General features: G+C 56.7%; 1 protein-coding gene across 4 annotated transcripts in view; it reads right to left on the reverse strand.

Moving 5' to 3' along the window:
- The window catches only part of PRKAG2 (protein kinase AMP-activated non-catalytic subunit gamma 2), a 260,830-nt gene that overhangs the window by 208,871 nt on the left and 29,543 nt on the right, over positions 1–22,416 (reverse strand). The window contains exon 1 of one of the 4 annotated variants that reach the window (XM_023250756.2): positions 4,134–4,261. The exons of the other annotated variants lie outside the window; for them this stretch is intronic. The gene's annotated coding sequence lies outside the window, so the exon portion shown is untranslated. Of the gene's footprint in view, positions 1–4,133; positions 4,262–22,416 lie in introns of those variants that run through there. 4 annotated transcript variants of the gene reach the window in all.

Genomic DNA, 22,416 nt, shown 5'->3' on the forward strand with positions numbered 1-22,416 from the left:
AAAATAGGAACGCCCCTCCGTCTTCTGAGCCTGTCACATACCCTCTCAGGGGTGTCCGTTATCCAGAAAGTTCACCTTTGTGGAACCACGTGTTTCCTGCCCACGCTGGGTAGGGGACGGATCAGGTACCTGTGATGGCACTTTCAGGATTAGGGTTAACTGGACTTTCTGGATAAGCAGAAATCATCTTTCTGATCCCTATGGGCCAAAATCCTCAACCATCTTGACACGTCTCAAAGCTTTGCTAAGCGCGTGGTGGGCGGGATTTAGCCGTCAGGTGGCCACGCTTTGTGCAAAGCACCAGGACCCCTGCCTCCCCCGGCCCCGGAGCCGAGGGCAGGGACCAGGGGTGCAGCCGTGAGGCCCCGGGTCAGATTCACGCTCTTCCGGAAGGAGTCCTTTTGCTTTCGTCCCTCCTACCTTGGGTTCTGTCATCTTCGTTCCTTCCCAAGAGGGTCCCACACCCAATATGGTTCACATGGTTCACGGACGACTCCGCGGGCTGCTCCCGGTCAAGGGGAGGGTTGTGGACCGTCCCTGCGCTAAGTGAGGGTAACGTTCTGCCTGTTCCCTCACGACCTTTCCCCGAACGCAGGCCACCCCAGCTCCGCCCTCCACCTTGGAAGTCTCCAGGGCCCCAAGGGCCCAGACGGGTCAGCCCCACGTTTACTTCCAGCCATGAAAATGTGACTCCGAACGTGCCGCAGCCGATGGAACTTGCAAATCACAGAGAACGCCTGCACTTAAGGTCAAATACGTGAGCTGTGCGGGTTATGCGAAAAGGAGAAGCCCCACTGAGTTTTCTGGGGCCTGGGACTGCCTCTTACCTCTCCTTAGCTCCCGACTCGGTACCTGGCTCTCTCTCCAAGAAACAACGAAACCCTGTCCTAGGGGCCCTCGGATCATAGCAGCCCTGAACCAAAAAGAAAAGGCAGACCAGCCTGGGGGAGAATGTGAACCCCCGACTCCACAGCCCTCCATTCTACCCTCCTCGGGCTGCCTGGAGCCCCCCCCCCCGCCACCATGTTGCCAGCCCCCCAACACGGCTGTGGGGGCAGACGGTAGAGCTGAGTCTGCTCGACTTGCTGAGTGTCTGTTCCCTTATTTACTGGAATCTGTACAGCGAGTCTCTAACTCACGGGCGACTAACGAGATGAGGCCATTCTTACCAAGCAGACGGCAGACCCCCTTAAAAGCAGACGTGAGGCAATAAAATGCCACCACACACCTCACTCGCAAAGGAAAATCAAAACAAGACCCAAGTCTGGCTCTGTTTTCCTCTGCTTTCTCCCTACCTCCCCCTACACGCTAGATCTTAGGGTGAAAGATGTCAAAAGAAATCAAGAAAGGAATGTACGATTCCAGGAAGGTCGTGTAAATGTGCGGCTGTGACCTTCAGGAGATGCGGTGGCAGGGGGACCACACTGAGATAGACAGCCGTGTCCACATGGGACAGGTGGGGCAGGAGAGGGGGCCGGGATTGGCCAGCTCCAAGGACAGGTGGGGACCTGGCCAGACCAGCACAACAAGGGAACCGCCGGAACCCAGTGGAACCCACAGCCCTCCAGCCTTGATTTCCTGATGAATAATCAAAGTGATAAGACCCAGAGGATTCTATCAGAAAACCAAATCACTTCAAGGCCCTGCTTGGAGAGAAATTCTTTTGGGCTCAGCTGGGGCATCCCACAGCTGACCACTCACCTACGGGAAGAGGGCAGCTGCTGACGAAGCATCGATTACAAGCTGGGAACTGGCCCTTGGACTTTTTGGGTAAGGAGAGATCACCCTTCTGATCCTTACTGGTGAAAATACTTTTAGGTCCATTGGCTCGCTGGTCACCACGCCATGATGGTGGCTGATACACGAGTTTTCACGGCTGGACATTTGCCATGTGCCCGTGCAGTGCAGTGGGTGCAGGGGACTTTGGCGTCGGAGGGCCTGAGTCTGAACCCCAGTTTGCCATTTACTGGCTACGTAAGCTTGGCAAACAGTTCAAGTTCACAGGGCCTCAATTCCCCCCTGTGCAAAATGAGGCAAACCTCCCAGGATCGTCATGAGAGTGAAGATCATCAACATCCATGGAAATACCCATTGTGGCACCTGGAGCCTAATACATAGTCAATAAATATTTACCAAAGCATAAGGAGCTAAGAGCAGGTGATAGGGAGGCAAATCCCTTTAAGAAATGAAAGCCTTAACTGACCGAGAGGGAATTATCAATCGAACCCACCCAGAAGAACTGAACACAACCTAATGTAAGATAACGCGTTAAACAAAAAGTATACGCGTGGACCTATATTAGCCCACAGGCTGAGCACGAGGGAACACTAAGGGGATTTGCTGGAAGGTATGGGTCAAGCCTCGTCAATATGGGTATCCCGTGGAGGAAAGAATTCAACACTTTTAAAGGAAGAAAAGAGCATACGGTTTGAAAGAGAGCAGTGCGGAGGGCAGGAAAATCCGAGAAGGATTCCATTACTTAACAGCTGAGCCGAAAGCAGGATGAAGAATCAGAACCTCCATTTTGAGGGAGCCCTGGCTACCCAGTACTATTCACTGATGAGGTCAAGGCCAAGCATCGGACTCATCTTGGATGACCAGTGCCTGGCATCTAGGACTCAAGGGTGTGTTTCCTCTTCTCTGGGTCAGGGAGTGAGCTGGGCTGCTCTCAGAGCCAGCAGTCAGCCCGGCGAGAGGCGCACGGAGCCCACGGGGCACTGGGCCAGTGGCGATCTGCTCATCACAACGTGGGCTGGCCGCTCGCTTCCCTCCCCTCTGCCCCCACTAGGTACGAGAAGTACCTAGCCACACCTGAAGGCACCTGCATTTATATTTTGGGGTCTCCCCTGCACTCAGGCACAAGCCTGCGTCCTGCTGTCCCCAGGCCCGGGGGGAGCCTGCCGAGCCCCAGCCCCTCCGCACTGCCCCCTCCCAACGGCCCCCAGACCGCCAGTCCGCTGCCTTCGGCACTGGGTACCTGCCGAAATCCCATGCTTGGTTCTCTACTGCTTCTCAAGTCTTGAACGGTCTAATACGGTGTCTCCCCCTCCCCCAGACTGTAAGTCCAGAAGCAGAGAATCAAGCCTCGTTCTCTTATTTTCCTGCCCCCACCCCTGCTGGGTGACCCCCGCAATCAGCAGGACTCAAGTACCAGCCACACAAACTCTGAGCTGAAGTTCGGTCACGCATGACCGATCGGGGTAGCCCCTGGCTTACAGAGGGGGTCGTGGGGGGCGATCCAAACACTCAGCAGCCAGCTCCAAGCAGCGAGCCACCCCCCCACCCAGGTGTCAGCAGAGGTGGGGGTGAGAGCCTGTGCGGCCTCCGAATCCAGCCCTTTCTGGGGGCGGTGCTACCGCCTCAGGTGCTCGGCCCCCAGCTGTCCCCTCCCCACCCGAGACAAGCCTTGGCTCAGTCATGGGTGAGGACATCTCCCGTGTCTCCCTCTGTCTGCCCCCTCCCAGCTGCCGTTTCTTCAACGCCTTGTCCGTAAGTTAAAAGCAACAAGTATGCCTCCTGGAGCTCACCCTCCGCCGGCAGGAGACGCGAGTGCGCGATCGCGAGCCTTCCGAGGCCACCACGGGCGGTGCCCAAAGGCTCCCACATCATCCCCATCCTTTTCTGTTCGGGACAGATTTACTAAGTGACGGCTCGGGGACCGGCGGAAGGAAAGAAAGGCAGCCCGTGTGGATCCCGCCAGGATTTCGGCAGGGAACTTTCAGCGGCGGCGGCGGTGGGAAGGTGGGGCCGAGAGCCACACTCAGGACCGGGCAGCTCCGGCTCCTGGCGGCCCGCGGGGGCAGGGGGAGGAGGGACAGAACGCGGAGAGGGAACGGCGGCCGGCGAACACGCCCCCACACTCACACCACCTTCCCGACGGATCCTCTTTAAACCCCGACGAAAAGTTACATAAGCACCAAACACACAGCGCCCAGGTGGGGAAGGAGCACGGAGCTCCGCCCGGGGGTGTTGAATTTAGCAAGAGGCCCCCGCGGAACAAAGCGCCGGTTCGGCATCAGTCTGGCAGACGGAGGAGACAAAGCGTCAGAAGGGGTGGGGGGGGGGAGAGCCGCACACCCGGGAACGCACAGTCATCACGCGCTCGGGAATCCGGCTCCGGGGGGTCGGCTTACTTGGCCCCGAGGGGTCCCGGAGGTCGCCTCCCGCGGGCGCTGACGGCAGGTGCACGACGCTGGCCGGCAGGACGCTGGTGCCGCAGACGCGGGGCTCCCAGCTCTGACGGATGCTGCCGCCTGCTCCAGAGGCCCATGAGAGAAGGGGTTTCCCAGCCCCCTCAGCACAGGCGACTTCCAGGGCTCGGCTGCTCCCCGAGCCGCCGCCGCTGCCCGTCTGCAACAGATGGGGACCGGGGCTGGGCGTGTTCCCAGTCCCCAGAGCGGCGCACCAAGCGGACGGCAGACAGCATGAGCCGGCCCGGCCCCGCGCGGGCGAGGGGAGCGGGTGTGCTGCTCAACACGCAGGCAGAGCGCGGGCAGATCCCCTCAGCGACGGGACTGCAGCCAGCTGTCATCACCACCTGTGCCAGGGGCTGCCGGGGAGGCGACTCCTTACTACACAGCAAGGGAGCGGGAGGGAGGGCCGAGCCAGGTCTCTTAAAAAGACAGGCGGCAGGACAAGCGAAGGCAGCAGAGGCCCACGATGATGCAGCAGCAGCGGCCGGCGGCATCCGGGCCCGCGGCCCCGAGGCCGGCAGAGCCCCCCGGGCTGTCCCCCTCCGCCCAGGCCTGCGAGCTTCGGGGCGAAGGGCTCGGTGGCTGCAGAAACCCCGACTCCCCGGGGATCCCCGCCCTTGGACTACGGAGGATGCAGTTTTCTCTCCGGCAGGAATATTGGCGAAGGCCCTTCCCGAAGGCTCTGCTAGGGAAATTCCCATGGGAAACCTGGTCCCTCAGCCCCACCCGCACAACCTGCAGACACATCTGGAAGGCAGTACGGGCCTCGCCTTTTTTAACCCTGTCTTATTATCTGTAATCCTGACGCTCTGACATCGGGGCCACCCCCCCCCACCCGACCCCCCGACCCCGGTGGGACTGCCCTCCGCGGGCGAGCCGCTCCCTAGAGAGGGTGCACGGCTCAGCTGGGAGCACGTCCTTCAGACACGCGACGGCCCATCTAGAGTGCACACAACCTGAGCTCCTCTAACAGCTTCACGCTCTGAGCCACTCACTATGCTTGGCACACTAACCACCTGGATGCAGGGCCCGCACAGCCGGGACGGCCGTCGGACCCAGATCCCGCCCGAGCCCAGCCAATCCCAAACCCCCTCCCCTGCCTCACGCGTTCCCTCCCGCAGAAACCACGATAGAGCTTCCTGCCTCCACCTTCTGCCTCCTGACCCAGCCTGGTGCCTCTCTGCGTGGTCCGGCGTGGCATACGTGCCTCCTGTTTCTAGGGATCCGTGAGCATGGGAGACTCCTTCCTTCTCGACAGTCATGTGGATGTCTTCCCCTACCTGATTACAACAAATCCCAAGTACCCTGAACACGCTTCACCGGGGAGCATGCAAGCTGGTTGGTAAGAAAATGGATCAGGAGAAAATGAGGCTAGGGCCCCCCGCTGGCCCGGTCCGTGGTACGCGTGACTCTTGATCTCGGGGTTGTGAGTTCGAGCTCCACGCTGGGTGTAGAGATTACTTAACATTTTTAAAAATCTTTTTATTTTATTTTATTTTTTTTAAAGGAGAGGGGTGCCTGGGTGGCTCAATGGGTTGAGCGTCTGACTCTTGGTTTCAGCTCCGGTCACCATCTCACGGTTGGTGGGGTCAAGCCTCGAGTTGGGTTCTACGCTGAGCATGGGTCCTGCTTGGGATTCTCTCTCTCCCGCCCTCTGCCCCTCCCCCCCCCAATAAATAAACTTAAAAGAAACTCATAGTACTTTTTTTTTTTTAAGGAGACAATGAGGGTCCTCACTTCAGAACCCTGCAATGGTTATCCTCAAATAAAATTTACCCAGGACTTCAACTTTTTGGCGATGGAGAAACTGCTTCGAAAGATGGCGAGCGACTCATTGCTACAGGTATTCAAGCGGAGGAGAAGTCTTTGAAGAATCTATTCTTTGATTCTATGACAGGATTTAGCTGGCAGATCCGTGGTTCCAGAAAGGGGGGCTAATTGAAAGGCAGGGTAGAATGGATGCGGAGGAGGAGGTATGCGGGAAGCTTCATAGGGAGAAAGTAACGTCACATGGCTTCCAAGGCTCATGAACAAAGAGGCAACTGACTAAGAGTTTGGGACTTCAGGAAACTTCTAATAGGGTTGGAAGCCTGCGGCTTTCTTAAGGTCACTTTCTGCCCAGAGGGTATGGGGCAGTCACTGTTTATCCAATGGTCCCTTCTGAGGCCAGAGAGATCACAGGCGTGGGCACAGTGCCAGGGTCTCCCTGGGCACCGGGAAAGCTGAGCCGACCTGAGACAGTCACCTGAACCGGACTGTTTTCTTGCCTGAGGAAGGAGCGATGCGTTACCTAAAGGACCTCCGGGCCCTCTCGGACCTAAACACACACATTCTGGGACAACAGCTCGGATCCAAACCATCTCTCTGAACCTCAGGTCTCCCTCCGAGAAAACAATCGCCCTGCCCGTCTCTCAGGGCTGCCGTTGGGATAACGGACGAGGAAGCATTTGGACACAAACAAGCAGCAACTTGGGATGTACGGGATCATTCTGGAACCAGCGGGCTGTACTAGTGTAAACTCACGGTTTAGCAAGAAGCTGGTACCGTTTAGCGATGAGCAAAGTGCCGTCACCCTGCGGCCAACCCCCTGGCTCTGGCACTCGGGGTCCACCGGGGACCCAGCCAACCACAATAGTTTCTCCTGCTGCTTCTGGAACTAGCCTCGCTGGGTTAGCTGGGCTTGTTTTATTTTCTGTGCGCTTTATTCCAAAGCATACACACAGGCCTGCGGAAAAAGCCTAATTAGTTTTGCTTGGAATGGCTGGAGATGCCAGGGAAGCTGGGTTTCACCATCCAAAGTGTTCAACTTGGAGACAAGTTGGAGCAGCTGGGCAGCTGCTGTCGGTCTTTGGAGACGGTGCGCTGGGAGACAAGTGCCCGTGCATGACTCACGGGGGTGCGAGCGACTTTGTGCAGCCCTGACTGCCAGCGATTCCACGTCTCGGGTCCCCGGCGTCATTATGCAGCAGAGATCTAGGCGCACAAACAGCCCCACTCCAGCCCGTGAGCTACCAGCCACGAGTACGGTTACTGTTTTCACCTGCATCCACTGCCACTCCCAAACTCTCCGCTGCACCCTGCGAACGCTGCTTCCTCTTCTGGCTTGGAGCTTTTCCACGATCGCCACCCTCCCCCCCACCCCCCACCCCTGCCTTAGAGAGCGCAGGTCGGCTCTCCTAAAGGAGAGGCCAGGAGATCAAAGAGCTCTGTAGAACACCGGAAGACCACTGCCGGCCCAATCTCTGGTCTTGGGGATATTCCTGCCTGTGGCCCATCCCCTCTGACTCACTTCCCCTGCGCTAATTAATCTTCGTAAACACGGCTTTCTGAGCATTACCCGTAGCACCCTCCCCAGACCAAAAAAAAAAAGACAATGCGAAACCCAAACAAGACGACCAGAAGGCTAGCTCCATACTACCTACAGAACAGACCACGTTCTACAGGAAGGGAAATTAGACCCGTGAGAGCCTGGCCTATAGCCGCCCCACCTTCCGACCGCTCAGGCTTGCAGAAAGCTGTCACCCCGAGTCCTCACGGGCCCCTCAGCACCCCCACGCCTGCACACAACTGCCTCTACACTTCCGCACGCCTGGTTTTCCATCAAAATCCTGATGGGTCTCGCACCGCTCCCCATGCGCTTTCCTGACCTCTATAGGTTATTACCCGGCCTCTCCCTCGGAATCGATTTCTTGAGTATATTTTTAGTGCTTAGGGTATTTACATACGCTATCTCAACTTGCACAAGAGGTAAATGGGTAAAATGATACTTTTTTTTTTTAAATCAATAAAGAAATTGTCGCTCAGAGGGGCTGAGTTGCCAAGGTTACAAACACGTCAGTCGCAACGCCGGGATTTAATCACGGGTGCGTTCAGTCGCGAGCCTGACTGTGCTCCACGCCGTGCCGACAGGCCCACACCCCCTTTGACTTGTTTATTTTTGCTTATTTGCATCTTCTGGTTTTTCCGGGGCAGGGGCTCGTTCATTGCTCATGTGATTAAAAAGCAGAGGGTTCGGGGCGTCTGGGTGGCTCAGTCGGTTGAGCGTCCGACTGGGGCTCAGGGCATGATCTCGCGGTTCGTGAGCTCGAGCCCCGGGTCGGGCTCTGTGCGGACAGCTCAGAGCCTGGAGCCTGCTTCGGATTCTGTGTCTCCCTCTCTCTCTCTGCCCCTCCCCTGCTCGTGCTCTGTTTCTGTCTCTCAATAATAAATAAACGTTAAAAAAAAAAAAAGTAGAGGATACGCTCCCTCTTGAAGTTGGAAAGTCCCATTTTAGGGGTCCCCAAGCAAATCCGCAAGGCACGTGAAGGTTTATACACAGGGAGACAGACTCTTGCACATGCAAGAAGGGAATTATTGTCAGATGTGATCTGATGGAGTCACGGGTCCTGGTGCGAGGACATCGCAGCATATCAGAGCAAGGCCTTCAAAGGCTACAAATAACCAGGGAAACGTGGCAGGAAAACCCCAAACCGTTCCCGGCATTACCCCAGCTGTGTGAGTGCCACAGAGGACTGGAAACACGCATCACATGTGAGTAGAAGGGTGCCTTGCCCCCGGTCACGGGTAACAGACCGGGGTTCCAGCACAGGCCCTTTGCCAAGTCCCCTGCCACCTCCAGCCGCGAGCCTAGACGTCACACGCCGCATGCCAAGCTCGTCCTGAGCCGCCGCGGCAGGAATGCAGCCACAGCCCTAACAGCAAAGGGCCCCACGGCCCCACGTCCACGCTGGCCACGGCGCCAGGTCTATGCGTCACCCCGCTTGTGGAAACCCAAAGACCGACGGCGGCCGCCCAGCAAAGCCTATCTCCCTCCTTCCGTAGGTGGCCGCGGCCGGCCCCGTGCTCCGGGTGGCAGTCCTGGGACCGGCCAGATCTCTGCCCAGAGAAGCCCAAGGCACTGAAACCAAAGGGTTCCCTGGGCCCAGTGCCCAGCTCCTGGCCGCACTGGCTGCACTTGTGTAGCTCAGCAGCCCAGAAGAGGGGACATGGGAAGGCCCAGGCACCGTGTTGACTTAGCCATCCGCCGGGAACGGTGTCAGAGACGTACAGGGTCAAGCAGGGATGCTGACGGCGGTGGCACTTGACCAGGGAATCTCATTCCTACAAACAGCCCGAGGCCAGCGTTCCCGCATCTATTAAGGCGCCGCGGACACGCTGGGGACAGCTCGGTAGCTTCTAAGACACCCCCCGTGACCAAGAGGACCGCTCAGCGCTTCCAACATCCTTAGTGAGATCTAGACCAGAAGCCTTGTTAATCAGCTCAAGAAACCTAGAGCTCTTTCCTCTCGGTGAAATGAGTGGTGTCCAAGGTAAGCTAAGTGCTGGCTCGGGCTGGCTCAGTTAGGACCGCGGGGGCCGCGGGACCCTTGAATGAGCCAGCTAGAGAATCTGCTCAGGGGCAGTGGCAAGACGTGCCTTGAGCTACAAGGACAGGTTGTACCCAGCGCCTAAAATCGTCGGGGGGGGGGGGGGGGGCGCGTGGCAGACTCTGGTCTCGGATTTCCTTTCACTGAAAACACCGCCTGGATGGGGCGCCCTGGGTGGTTCGGCCGGCGAAGCATCGGACTTCGGCGCAGGTCGTGATCTCACAGGTGGTGAGTTCGAGCCCCGCGTCGGGCTCTGTGCGGACAGCTCGGAGCCTGGAGCCCGCTTCGGATTCTGTGTCTCCCCCTCTCTCTGCCCCTCCCCTGCTCACAAACATACTACCTGGTACCGAGACTGTTGGGGTGTGTGCAGAAGCAGGGGACACATGGCCTTATCTACCTCCCGTACGGGTACGCTGCTATTTACCGAAGTACCTGGATGTGTGCTGGCTTAGAACCGTGTGTCTCACAGCCCCTCGAGGACGCCTCCGGCCAGGCGACCTAGAAGCTCGGCAGGTCCGGGACTGTAAACGCACGTGGAGCCCTTGGGCTCTCCTGCCCTGCTTTTAATGGAGAGGAACCCAAACCCAGCCCAACCCCTCAACAGGTAACCGTTTCTCTAACTTTCGCAACCAAGTTCTGGACTCTCGAAGGTCTTCAGAGACAGGCTACTGCGTGGAGCTGCATGTGTGGGGAGACTGCGCCCAGGCCCCAGGGGCCCACCCCCCAGCCCCCAGTGTCGGGCGGGGTTCCCGAGCCCCCATCCACGGGAGCCCCGTGTATACTGACTGCGCGTGCGTCGGCTGGAGCCCGTCGCCTGCCCGACGACAGACTTGCAGCTCTCAGCTAAGCCAATACGTATATGAGCTCGAAATCCCACGCGACCCCTTGTGTCGTGCCCCGGGCCACCCGGCTGGGTGCTGAGGGGGCCAGCAGCTGACCAGCAAGGGCTCAGCCCTGCCTGCTGGAAGGCGGGGCTTATTCGTGCGGCCCCGTGGTGACCTCTCCTGACTGTCTGAACAAGTCCAAGGTGCACACGGTGCAAAGAACAGATGGCGGGAGGGGAAGGATTCGCCAGTGGTGCCGGCGGCCAAAAAGGTGATGCACACTGCGGGCTCACCGGCGGCCTTGGGGTCAATAAGACACACACGCACGCACGCACGCACGCACACACACACACACACGTCTAGGTATCTGTCTACCAAAGCCCACACGGACCTCTCCTCCTCTCGGGGTGTGCTCTGAGCCCACCCCCCCATACAAAGACCCTCCTGTGCCCCCTGCCTGGTTCCTCCAGCATCCATCCCGTTAACTTCCAGGGCCCACCCCATAGCTCCGAGGAGTACACGGTATTTTGAACACTGCCCGAAATCTAACTGAATCTCACCCAGGTTCACTGGCCGACCAAGGAGGGCTCTCCTCAGACCCAGGAAGCGGGAGCCTGCCATCCGGGACGCGTGGCCTCACCTTCAAGACAAATGGCCCGGCACTTGAAAGCCCCCGTCGTCCTCTTTCCTTTTGTAGTTAAGAGCAGGACGCGCTCCCTTGGTCTGTCGAAGGTTCCCACAGCCCCCCACCCTGCGGCTCTCACTCGACCTCTTGTTGGTCCCTCTTTCAACGACAAACACCGTTGCGCGGAGCCCCCAGCTACAAGACACAAGAGAAACAGAAGACAGACCCCCAGCCTCGGGGACTCGAGTCCCGCCTGGGAGGAAAGCCATGGAGACAAGGAAAAGCAGGCTGAGGGTCAATGTCATACCTCACGTGGTACCGACGGTGGCCTCTGCAGAAGTTTCCAGAAGGAAGTGGCTACTTTGGAAGACAGTCATAAAAAAGAGCTCCGTGAAAAGCGCAAGGTTGAAGCTGAGGGTTTAAGAGGTGAGCAGGAGCAGGTTAAGAAAAAGAGGCACGGGAGAGGGTCCTGGAATTGGGAAGGCTCCCTAGTATGTGCTCCCTGTTTGGTCCCTGGACATTCTGCGAAGGTTCCGGAAGGCTCTGGAAGGCTTGCAGCAACCAGATCTTCTATTTAAGCCCGAAGCCGGGCTGGGTACATCCCCAGCTGAACGCCGAGGGGCTGAGCTTGGCCACCTCAGGCAGGTGCTCTAGTTCTGAACGTCTGTGACCTAAAATCGCCTCAAAGGCACCGCTGAACAGAAGGCTCCGGGCTGCCCAGGTGGCAGAGAGCAGGCAGCTCCCTCACACACACCAGCCTCCCCGATTTAACTGAAACCAACACAAATCACACTGGGGCACAAAGCAATTTTTCCCTCCAGATTGCCCTCTCTAACCATGCCCCGAAGCGTGTCGTCTCTCAGGCTGGATTCACCTTCCTGGCCATACAGCGGAGGAGGGTAAGAGCCTTCACCCGTCCTTGGACGCGGCTGCTACTTTTCTGCGCGTTCAAATTCCGGTTCTGCCATTTCCTGGCGCTGAGACCTCGGACAGGCACCGAACCTCTCCGGGCCTCCATTTCCTCTTCTGTAAAATGGAGATTAACGATAACCGCCCCTGCCCCACAGGGTTGCCGTGGGCGTTGCGTGGGCACGAACGTCTTCTAGATACAGACAGAGACCCTGCCTGGCGCACACGTGCACTGAGCGAGCGCGGGCTCAGTGTCAAGGACGTGCGCGGGGCCTGGGAGCTGATGGGAGCCAGCAGCCCGGGAGGCAGTGCAGTCCGCTTCAACGACACGGGACGCCAATGTCAAAGGGGCCCCACGTGGCCTCTCACGCTACGACGGCTGCCATTGGAGAGACAGCCACCGACACTGGACCTTAAGGCAAAGTAGGAAATGGTGGCAGGTAATCAAGACACACGCCCGCGGGGTGGGGCGGGGGCTGGAGCCGGGCTGTGGGGGCCCATCGAAGCCTCCAGCAACGGAAGGGGCAGTGGGGCCAGGAGGAGGGCTTGGAGACTGCCGGCCCCTCTCCCCAACCCACCGACCACCGTTTAGTGAGCCTTACCTGGCGCGAACCTTGCTTCGGCCCCACGGGGACAGAGGAGAAGCTGAACACGGTCCAGAACACGTTCGTGTGGTGAGCTCGACGGATGGGTGTTCAGTTTGCTCAGAGAGGACGGGACGCCGGGCTGGGGGGTGGGGAGTGGGCCGGTAGGACGTGGCCAGCCGCCCCAGTCAGTGATGGGGTGCCGGGGGGCGGGGGACAGGGACAGCCACCCCACCATGCAGTCAGGCTCCCTTCTTTCTCGCAAATGGCTCGACGGGACGGACGGAACAACGAATCCACGGCAAAAAAAAAACTGCAGCCCTGATTTAACAGAGCAAGACCAAAACAACCGGGCTCCCACATTTACCAGCCCGGGGAAGCTGAGCTTCTGCCAAGCGCGGGGCGTCACCGTGGGCACCTAAGTGTCCTTAGGACACCTCACGGGAACCCGGTCTTCAGCTCCCATCGCCCCCGTCTCCTCCCACGCCCACGCCAGGAGGAATGTGCCTCGGCTGCATGACCTCGCGTCGCCCGGGGGCAGGAGCCCGGGCCCCAGCCGGTGACGGGCACTGGGGTGCAGGCCAGCCTTCCCACGTGGCTGGGTGTGGCCCTGGTGCGCCCCTGCCTGCAGACATCCCCATGAAAGTTGGAAGAACAGGAAGGTTCGCGTATCCAGGACGTCGGTTGAAGGAATTCTGTACCGGGGCGCCTGGGGGGCTCAGTCTGTTAAGCGTCCAGCTCTTGATCTCGGCTCAGGTCACGATCTCACGGTTCGCGGGATCAAGCCCCGCGCTGAGATGGAGATTCTCTCTTTTCCCCTCTGTCTGCCCCTCCCCCCCCTCAAAAATACATAAACTTAAAAATAAAAGGAATTCAGTATCAGTTTTTCTGAAAATTGAATAAATGCTAAAACTTTTTAAGCACTTCAGCAATTTTATTTTTTTTATTTTCGAGAGAGAGAGAGAGCACGCAAGTGGGGGAGGGGGGAAGAGGGAGAGAGAAAGAATCTTAAGCAGGCTCCACACTCAGCGTGGAGCCCAATGTGAGGCTCGATCCCACGACCCCGGGATCGTGACCTGAGCCAAAATCAAGAGTCGGATGCTCAACCGACTGAGCCCCCCAGGCGCCCCAAAGCATTTTAACAAACATAAAAGCAGTGTCTCCGAATGCATTATACCCTTCTTCGCTGTGATGGGCTGAATTGTGTCCCCCCCCACAAAAAGATATGTTAGAGCCCTAATGCCCGGAACCTCCGAATGTGACCTTATTTGGAAAGTGGGCCTTTACAGAAGTAATCAAGTAACAGTGAGGGCGCTAGGGTGGCCCTGGTCCAATACGACTGGTGTCCTTACCAAACAGCAGAACTTTGGACACAGACAGACTCGTAGAGAGGGAAGAGATACGGGAAAGACGGCCGTCTAGGAACCCAGGAGACGGGCCTGGGACAGACCCTCCCGAGGGCTCTCAGGGGAGCAGGGCCCTGCCCAGGCTTGCATTTCAGACTTTTGACCCCAGAGCTGGGACAGGATAGATTTCTGTGGTTCCACCCCCCAAGCCCCCACGTGTGGTGCTTGGTTACAGCCACGCCAGGAAATGTAGACACTTGCTTTTTTTTCCCCTTCATTTTTTCAACAGCTTTATTAAGCCGGAGTCCACATACAATAAGGTCGCCCGTGTAAAGTGCACGTTAAACCGTTTTGAGTCCATTCACAGGGCTGTGCAGTCGTCACCACAGCCAATTTCGGGACATTTTCATCCCCCGCCCCCCACCCTTCGAAAGAACCCCCATGCCTGTGAGCCGTCACTTCCACGCCCCCGTCCCCTCCCCGGCCCCCGGCGACCGCTGAGCTGCTTTCTGTGTCTGTGCACCTGCCTTGGGGGACGTTTCCTATAAATGGAGTCATTCACCTCGTGGGCTTTTGTGATGGGCTTTCCCTTTCTTAACCGGAATAAGCCTAGGTATTGAAACGCGGGTCAGTACCTTCCACGGGAACCCACTGGCTTTAGGACCAGAGTTTGAATCCGTTCCCTACTGTCTCGCTCCGTGATCTTAATGTGTGTCTTAGCCTGCCTGACCCAGAGGCCCTCCCCCTGTGGGGGTCGACTCACTGTAGCTCGCTTGGCGGGATGGGGGCTGATTCAGTGACGGCACGTGTGGGGGCCTGCCCCCACTGGTTTTAGCAGTTAGTCCCCTTCTCGTGCCTCGAAGACTCATTGCCACTCTGTTAAAGTTGTCACTTAATGCAGGGACGGCACTGAGGGCCCTGGCCCAGCAGGCCCTTCTACTGAATTCCCCCAACTGCTGAGCGTTCCCAGTAGTTGACGAAGGGAGGTTTTACATCGGGTAGCCCGGTGCTAGGTTCTGCCCGCCAACAATGACTGTTCGGACTCAATTCCACCGGCCCCGTCCCCCCATCAGTTTCTATGCATGTTCTCCTTTCCAGAGACTTCTCGTCGCTGCCCTGTCTCACGAGGAGCCGCGGGGCCCAGTCGGGGAGCCCGGCCACCACCCACAAGTCTGTGACCAGCTCGTCCCCCACTTGCTGGCTCGCCTGTGTGCTGACGAGGCAGAGGAGAACAACTCACCGAGGGCGCGGCCCCGTCATCGGGCTTAGTGACCCAGACAGGCCACCCGAGGGCCGGGAAGGAGGTGCGGTGACAGGTGGGAGAGCCAGGGCCAGGCCGGCTGCAGGGAAGGTCTGTAACATGAATCCCGGGGGGGCTCCGGCCCCGCTTTGTGGGTATTCACCACAGCGGTGGGCACGCAGCCCTTTGCCACGTCAGCTCTGACGAGAAAGCAGAACCGGAGGAGATGTCGTCTGAGGCTATCAGAGGCCTCACCTCACCGGAAGCTTCACAACTGAGCGACATCAGAGGCCGGCAAGGGACCGGGGGAAGAAGTGACCCCCTCCGTCTGTTTCTTGAACTTTCTCAGCCCGATCCTGCACCTCCTCCAGGGCGCCTGGGTGGCTCCGTCGGTTGAGCGTCTGACTTCGGCTCAGGTCATTATGTCGCGGTTCAAGAGTTCGAGCCCCGCGTCGGGCTCTGTGCGGACAGCTCAGAGCCTGGAGCCTGCTTGGGATTCTGTGTCTCCCTCTCTGTGTGCCCCTCCCCAGGCTGTGCGCGCTCTCTCTCTCTCTCTCTCTCTCTCTTTCAAAAATAAACATTTTAAAAAATTTTAAAAAAAAGAAAGAACTTCCGGGGCTGAGAACAAGGGTTCGGGGGACTGAAATGCACTCTAATTGAGAACCAGCAGCTCATGGAAATAAGCCTGCTTATTCGTGGCATGATCTGTACTCAAAAGAGAAGGTGCCTTTGAGAAGGGAAATACGAAGTCAGGAATGTGAGCTTTCCCTTTAAGAAGGAATCAGGTTTTGGGCGCCTGAGTGGCTCAGATGGTTAAGCCTCTGACTCTTAATTTCGGCTCAAGTCATGATCTCGTGGTCATGAGATCGAGCCCCACGTCTCTCTCTCAAAATAAATAAATAAACATTAAAAAAAAAAGAAGAAGAAGAAGAAGAAGGAATCAGGTTTTGAATCAGAGCAAACTAAAAAGCAATCGCTTGGACTTTGGAGGCTCATGGGCAACGCAGTAAATCGCCCTCGGTCCAGAATATTTATAATATCCCATGACTCAGAAGGCTTCTCAGCTGGAAGCTTCCTATCTGGCTAAGGTCAAGGGTCACAGCACAGGCTGCACTTTGCTCTGGGTCATTCTGCCCGTCTCCTGACATCCAAGTTCTAAGAACATATATATGTGCTGGGATCACGCTGCTTGTGTTAACACCCAGGGGCGTGAAACGCACGCCAGACGACTTCAAGAAGCCCTCAGGCGTGGCCAACTGTACAGGCCGTGGTAACTGCTGGCCCCGGGGGCCCCTCCCTCTGCCATACATCCCTCGTGTGCACCCTCCCCCCCCACCCCTGACGTCAGGCCTGGCCACGCGGCTCGATTTTCTCAGGAGGACCGCATGCCGCTTCCCGAGGGAAGGTTCAGAAGCTGTCCCGTGTTCCAACATCGTCTCTTCTCCCTCTGACAGCAAGGACTCAGGGATCGCTGCTTCAGCCCGGGTGCCCAGAACAAACCGGACACGGCTGCCCACGAGGGACACACAGCCGGGGAGAGAAAGAGACCGCTGTCATTGTATCGTTTGTGACCCCAGCATCGCCCCGCTGACGCGCACCCGCTGTTTTTCTGCCCCTCCTTCTGTCTTCTGAGCCCCTTCCCTGGCCCTGTATGAGCTCAGTGTAACTTGCTGTGGTTGAAAATGTTGTTTACTTGGCCTACGCACCCTGTCACGCTATTCGAATCAAGTTTGGATTGAAAGGGCCTCTCGGAGACGGCCCTGAACCCACACACAGCCCGATTCAGGAAATTCATTTTCTATTACTCCTCAATTATTGATACTTTATTTATTTATTTTTTTAATGTTTGCTTATTTTTGACAGAGAGAGACAGAGCGCGAGCAGGGGAGGGGCAGAGAGAGAGGGAGACACAGAATCCGAAGCGGGCTCCGGGCTCCGAGCTGTCAGCACTGAGCCCGACGCGGGGCTCAAACCCACGAACTTGAGATCATGACCTGAGCCGAAATCTTTCCATAAATACAACCTTTAACGTAGAGCCGGACACCAGACACGTGCTTTCTCTTGGCTGAGTGACTCTGACAAGCACATACTAGACCCTCATGACGCACCAGACCCACGGGGGACAGGGGCACAAAGGTGAAGTCCTAGTTTCGGGAAAAGAATGCAGCCGAGACAGGTGTCTCTGTCTGTCTCTCTCTGTGGGTCTCCTCGGCCCCAGCCTTCGATGGGGATTTGCTTGGTGTATCCCATCCTCAGAACAAATGCGTTGGGTAAAGGGACACCCAGAACCAGAGAGCCTGGAACCTCACCTCCATGCCACGCCGAGCCAGGCCACACTTCCTGCCCCCCACCCCAGGACTCCTTCACTTCCCTTTCCTGCCCATAATTGCCTCCAAACAAAAATGAGTAACCAAGCAATCAGTTTATCCTTGGCCAGTGGATACAGTGATCAACTTCCTCTCGGTCTGCCCAGGACTGATCAGGTTTTAAAACAGAAAGCCCCACCTTCCAAGAAATCTCCCGTCCCCAGTGAACCCGGACAGCTGGTCCACCTGACAGACAGAGGCTCTCTCCCTGTGCCTCCCCCGCCCCCTCCCCAGAGATCGTGTGCACATCCGTGTATCTATCTACACCACCGGCCCGACCTCCCACACCCACTGCCCGACCCCCCCTTTCCGTCTCCCCTGACCTCCAGCTCCATTAACTTCTTCCATTTTCCAGCCCCTTGGTAAGAGAGGAAATTCCCGCCCACCTTTCCCTTCCTCTGTGTTTCATTTATTTGATTAAAAGTTAGCCCTCATCATCAAATAAGAAGAGAGTCAGGGATGTGGGTTTATCAAGAAAAAGTAATTACTGTAGGTGAAAACAAAATTTCAAAGTGAACTTAAGGATAAATACCAGGGTCACCACATCCCCAAATCTACCGAGATCTAGACGGGCCCTTTGGAATTTCTAGAACGTTCCCCATGTATCTCTTTTTCCTCCTCCAAACAAACCCACTTTTCATAAAACACAGCTTTAAAGATACACAAAACACCGCTGCAATTGTATTTTGTCTTCTTTTTAATGACTGCATTCATTCATTCCTTCATTCAGCAGAATGTCTTCCCAACATTGCAAACGTGCGTTACGGCAGAGACCGTGGCCACGAAAGGTCACGTTTATTTATTTATTTATTTATTTATTTATTTATTTATTTATTTTACCGTCTATTCATTTTTGAGAGATAGAGACAGAGCACGAGTGGGGGATGTGGGCTCGGAGCCCGGCACGGGGCTCGAACCCACGAACTTGGGATCGTGACCTGAGCCGAAGTTGGACGCTTAACGGACTGAGCCACCCAGGCGCCCTGAAAGATCACGTTTAAAACCAAAGGCCACTTCAACTGCCCATCGGCCAACGGAAATCAGGATCAGAGACAGCTGAAGCCAGAGAAACGAGGAAAGCAGCGGTGTGGGGGAGAACACTAAAGACAAGTCATACGTTTGGCTCCAAACCCCCTGTATCCCACGGGCTCTCAACCTCAGATGCACATCATCTGGGGAATTGGGAGAAAGAAAGAAAGGAAGGAAGGGAGGGAGGAAGAAAGAAAAACCCCAAACCCTCAGTACCTGGTCTCAGAGTTTCTAATCCAATTCACCTGGGGTGCGGCCAGGCCCTTGGGGAGTTTCCAATGCCCCTCGGGTGAGCCTAATGTACAGCCACGTTCGAGGAGCCCCGCAGCAGACCAAGAAAGATAAAAACACAACGGGTTACCAAGGTGCTCATTTTATGCAAAGAGAAAATAAGCCAGTTCCTGGGGAAAAGTACAGCTGTTCCTAACACACACTTCAATAGAGACTTCTTGAAACCTAGATTCCTGTAGCCTTTTCTGGCATGGCTTCCAAACCAGGCCCCTACACCCCCAGGGAGCCCCAGGGCACCCATCCCAGGGCTGTTTCCCCCGAGGCTACTCGAAGCCTGTGCCGGCTGCCCGCCCCGTAGCAGGTGCAGTGAACCCTGCCGCGCGCTGCTCTACCCGCCCTTCTCGTCCAGTCTCCAAAAACGCTCAAGGAATGATTCATGAGCTCACCTTAGAACGGAGGAGGGAACAGGTGGATCGGGGGGCTCTGGGCACCAACTACTCTTTCAACGAGCGGCGATGAGCCCCTGCTGCCGAGGAAGAGCCCCAGCCCGGAATGAGCACAATTCCTTGTCCGTGGGTCTCCATGCTTTCGTGGGAAGACCTGCTTCTCCTTCCCATGGAGCCTCGAGACAGGTCCCGAGGGTCAGAGAGGCAGCTTAGCGGTCCCGAGAGGAGGGTACTGGTAAGCACATCAAACAGCGGCCGGACACGTAAGTGGGCGTGGGGCTGGGACAACATCCGATTCACGAGACCTAGTACAGATCCTGATGAACAGTAGGTGCTCGGCAAACATCCCATCTCCCCGCGATGACCGTGCTAGGAAGTCTGGTAAAGCAAATACGAGAGAAAGAAAAGAACTTCCGCAGCCGAGGACACGTACAAACCGACACTGGGCCATCTCATGTCTTCCTTATTCCTTTAAGGGCCTCGGCCTCAGCGAGATATCGACACGAAACTGCAACATGCGTCCTCACGTGGGGGCGTTCCGAGCGCTCTGACGTGTCCTGCGGATTCTGGGACGGGACCGCAAAAGGCCAGGCAACAAAAGACAAAAACAGAGACACTGGGCTTCTTCAAAACTCAAACCTGGCGGGCTTCAACAAGGCACCAAAAGCGTGAAAGAGAGCCCACAGAACGGAAGAAAATATTTTCAAACCGTGTCGCCGATAAGGGATTTGTATCCAGACTATGTGCAGAACTCTCGAACTCCACGGTGAAAAGACAACCCAGCTTCAAAACAGGGACAGGATGCGAACAGACAACGTCCCCAAGGAAGATTCTACAAACGGCCAAGAAGCACAGGAAAAGATGCCCGACAACATGGGTCGTTAGGGAAATGCGAACCAAAACCACGGGACACCCCCACCTGACAACCCCTAGGACGGTGGCAATGAACAGACAGACAGTCACAAGGGCTGGTGGGGACGTGCAGAAGCCAGACCCTGCATACGCCGCCGGGGGAATTTGAAACAGTAGGCCCATTTGGAAAATTGGCCGCTGCTGAAAAAGTTGCACGCAGAGTTGTTACTACGCGAGCGGCAGTTCTGTTCCCGGGTATAAACCCAAGAGAAAGGAAAAGCCTATGTCCGCGCAGACACTTGGACGTGAACGTTCACAGCGGCATGATTTCGTAAGAGCCAAAAGGTGGAAACAACCCAGGTATCTTTTAACTGATGAACAGGTCGGCCAAAGGAGGTCTATTCAGACCGGGGGACATCGTAAAGCCCTAAAAACGAGTGAGGTTTTGAGAACATGCCACAACGTGGACGAGCCACGAAAACATGATGGTAAGTGCCGGAAGCCAGTTGCAAAGACCCTGTAGGATTCCATTTTCGTGCAAGTCCAGAACAGGGAAATCTATGGAGACAGAGAGTCGTGTCAGGGCTGCTCAGGGCCGGGAGGGGAGGGCGGGGATGAAGGGACAGGCTGGCGACAGCGATAGCCTAAGGGGTTTCTTTTGGAGGAGATGAAAATATTCTAGAATTGACGGTGGCAAGGGTGGGGCAGAACCGTGAATATACTAAAAACCGCTGAAGTGTGTACCCTCTATGTGGGTAACTGTATCTCAATAAAGCTGTTTTAAAAGGGCGCCTGGGCGGCTCCGTCGGTTGAGCGTCTGACCTCGGCTCCGGTCACGATCTCGCGGTTTGTGAGTTCGAGCCCCGCATCGGGCTCTGCGCGGACAGCTCGGAGCCCGGAGCCCGCTTCCGATTCTGTGCCTCCCTCTCTCTCTCTCTGCCCCTCCCCCGCTCACGCTTTTTTTTTTCTCTCTCTCTCTCTCAAAAACAAACATTAAAAAAAAAAATTAAGGGGCGCCTGGGTGGCGCAGTCGGTTAAGCGTCCGACTTCAGGCAGGTCACGATCTCGGGGTCCGTGAGTTCGAGCCCCGCGTCGGGCTCTGGGCTGATGGCTCAGAGCCTGGAGCCTGTTTCCGAATCTGTGTCTCCCTCTCTCTCTGCCCCTCCGCCGTTCATGCTCTGTCTCTCTCTGTCCCAAAAATAAATAAACGTTGAAAAAAAATTAAAAAAAAAAAATTAAAAAAAAAAATTAAAAACTAGAAGGTGTGTGAAGGCCAGCAAAACAACAACATAGCAACGACGCTGAGACTCCTGTGTCACCGGACTGGCCAAAACGATAAAGGGTGGCCACAGACTGTCAGCAGGCCCGTGGGCAAACGGGCCACAGCCGCTTGCACACATTGCCATCGGAAATGCAAACGGACACAACCCTCCCGAGGGGAATCTGGAGATAGCTAACCGAAGCGCACCTGAGCGCATGTGGGCACGTGAGCAGGCCGGGCTCCCTGCAGACAGCATCCGTGTCTGCGTCCGGGCCACCCTCCGCCCTCCTCAGCTGCACACGCGTGTGCCTGCCAACAGACCACCCGATGCGCTTGGCTCAGTGCGCTCAGGGAGCGGTCGGCGCATCGCCGGCTCGGCCGCGGTCACTGATGCCCGTCAAGGAGGCGGTGAGTGAACAGTCAACCACAGCCCTGGTCGTGCAGAAAGCAAAAGAAAAACAGGAAACCGAAACATGCCTGAAAGGGAAGGGGCTGGGACGGCGTTTGGGAAGATGGGCTGCGATTATGGGAAAGGCAATGAGAGGACCTCCTTTTCCTTAAGGTCGGAGACTGTCTTTTCCTCGCGTCACCATGTGGATCCTTTCAGGACCCAGGTGTCCAGCAGGGAGAATTGCAGGTGCAAAGGCCCGGGGGCAGGAAGAGGCCGGAGGAGGCAGTCCCGTCCATGGCAAAGCAGCGGCCCGTGTGACTGAGCCAAGTTGATGAGGTCAGAAAGGTGGCGAAACCGTGCTCAATCTGAACCCTTCAGGTCACCAGAAGGACGAGGGCTTTCACTCTGAACACGACAGGGAGCCACTGGAAGGTTCTAGCAGGGAACACATGATCTGACGTTTTTTTAACAGCATCACTCTGGCCCCCTGTCGAGAGCAGACAGCTGGGGGCAAAGGTGGAAATGGCCTTCAATTCCAGGTTGGAGCCAACCAGGGGTGATGGGGAGGCAAGGAAAAGTGGGCAGGAAGACCTACTCATGGAAGAAAAAGGAGAGGAAACCAACGGGGTCCTGGGGGGAATGGCCCCAAGGCCCCAACAAGGCGACATCCCCACATCATGGGCTCCCAGCCACTGTCCCAAAGCTTAATGTCCCAGACCATTTCACAACAGAAGCAGAGACGTGGTCACTGAT

This window comes from Felis catus, chromosome A2 (assembly GCF_018350175.1).
Source record: "Felis catus isolate Fca126 chromosome A2, F.catus_Fca126_mat1.0, whole genome shotgun sequence".
NCBI lineage: Eukaryota > Metazoa > Chordata > Mammalia > Carnivora > Felidae > Felis > Felis catus.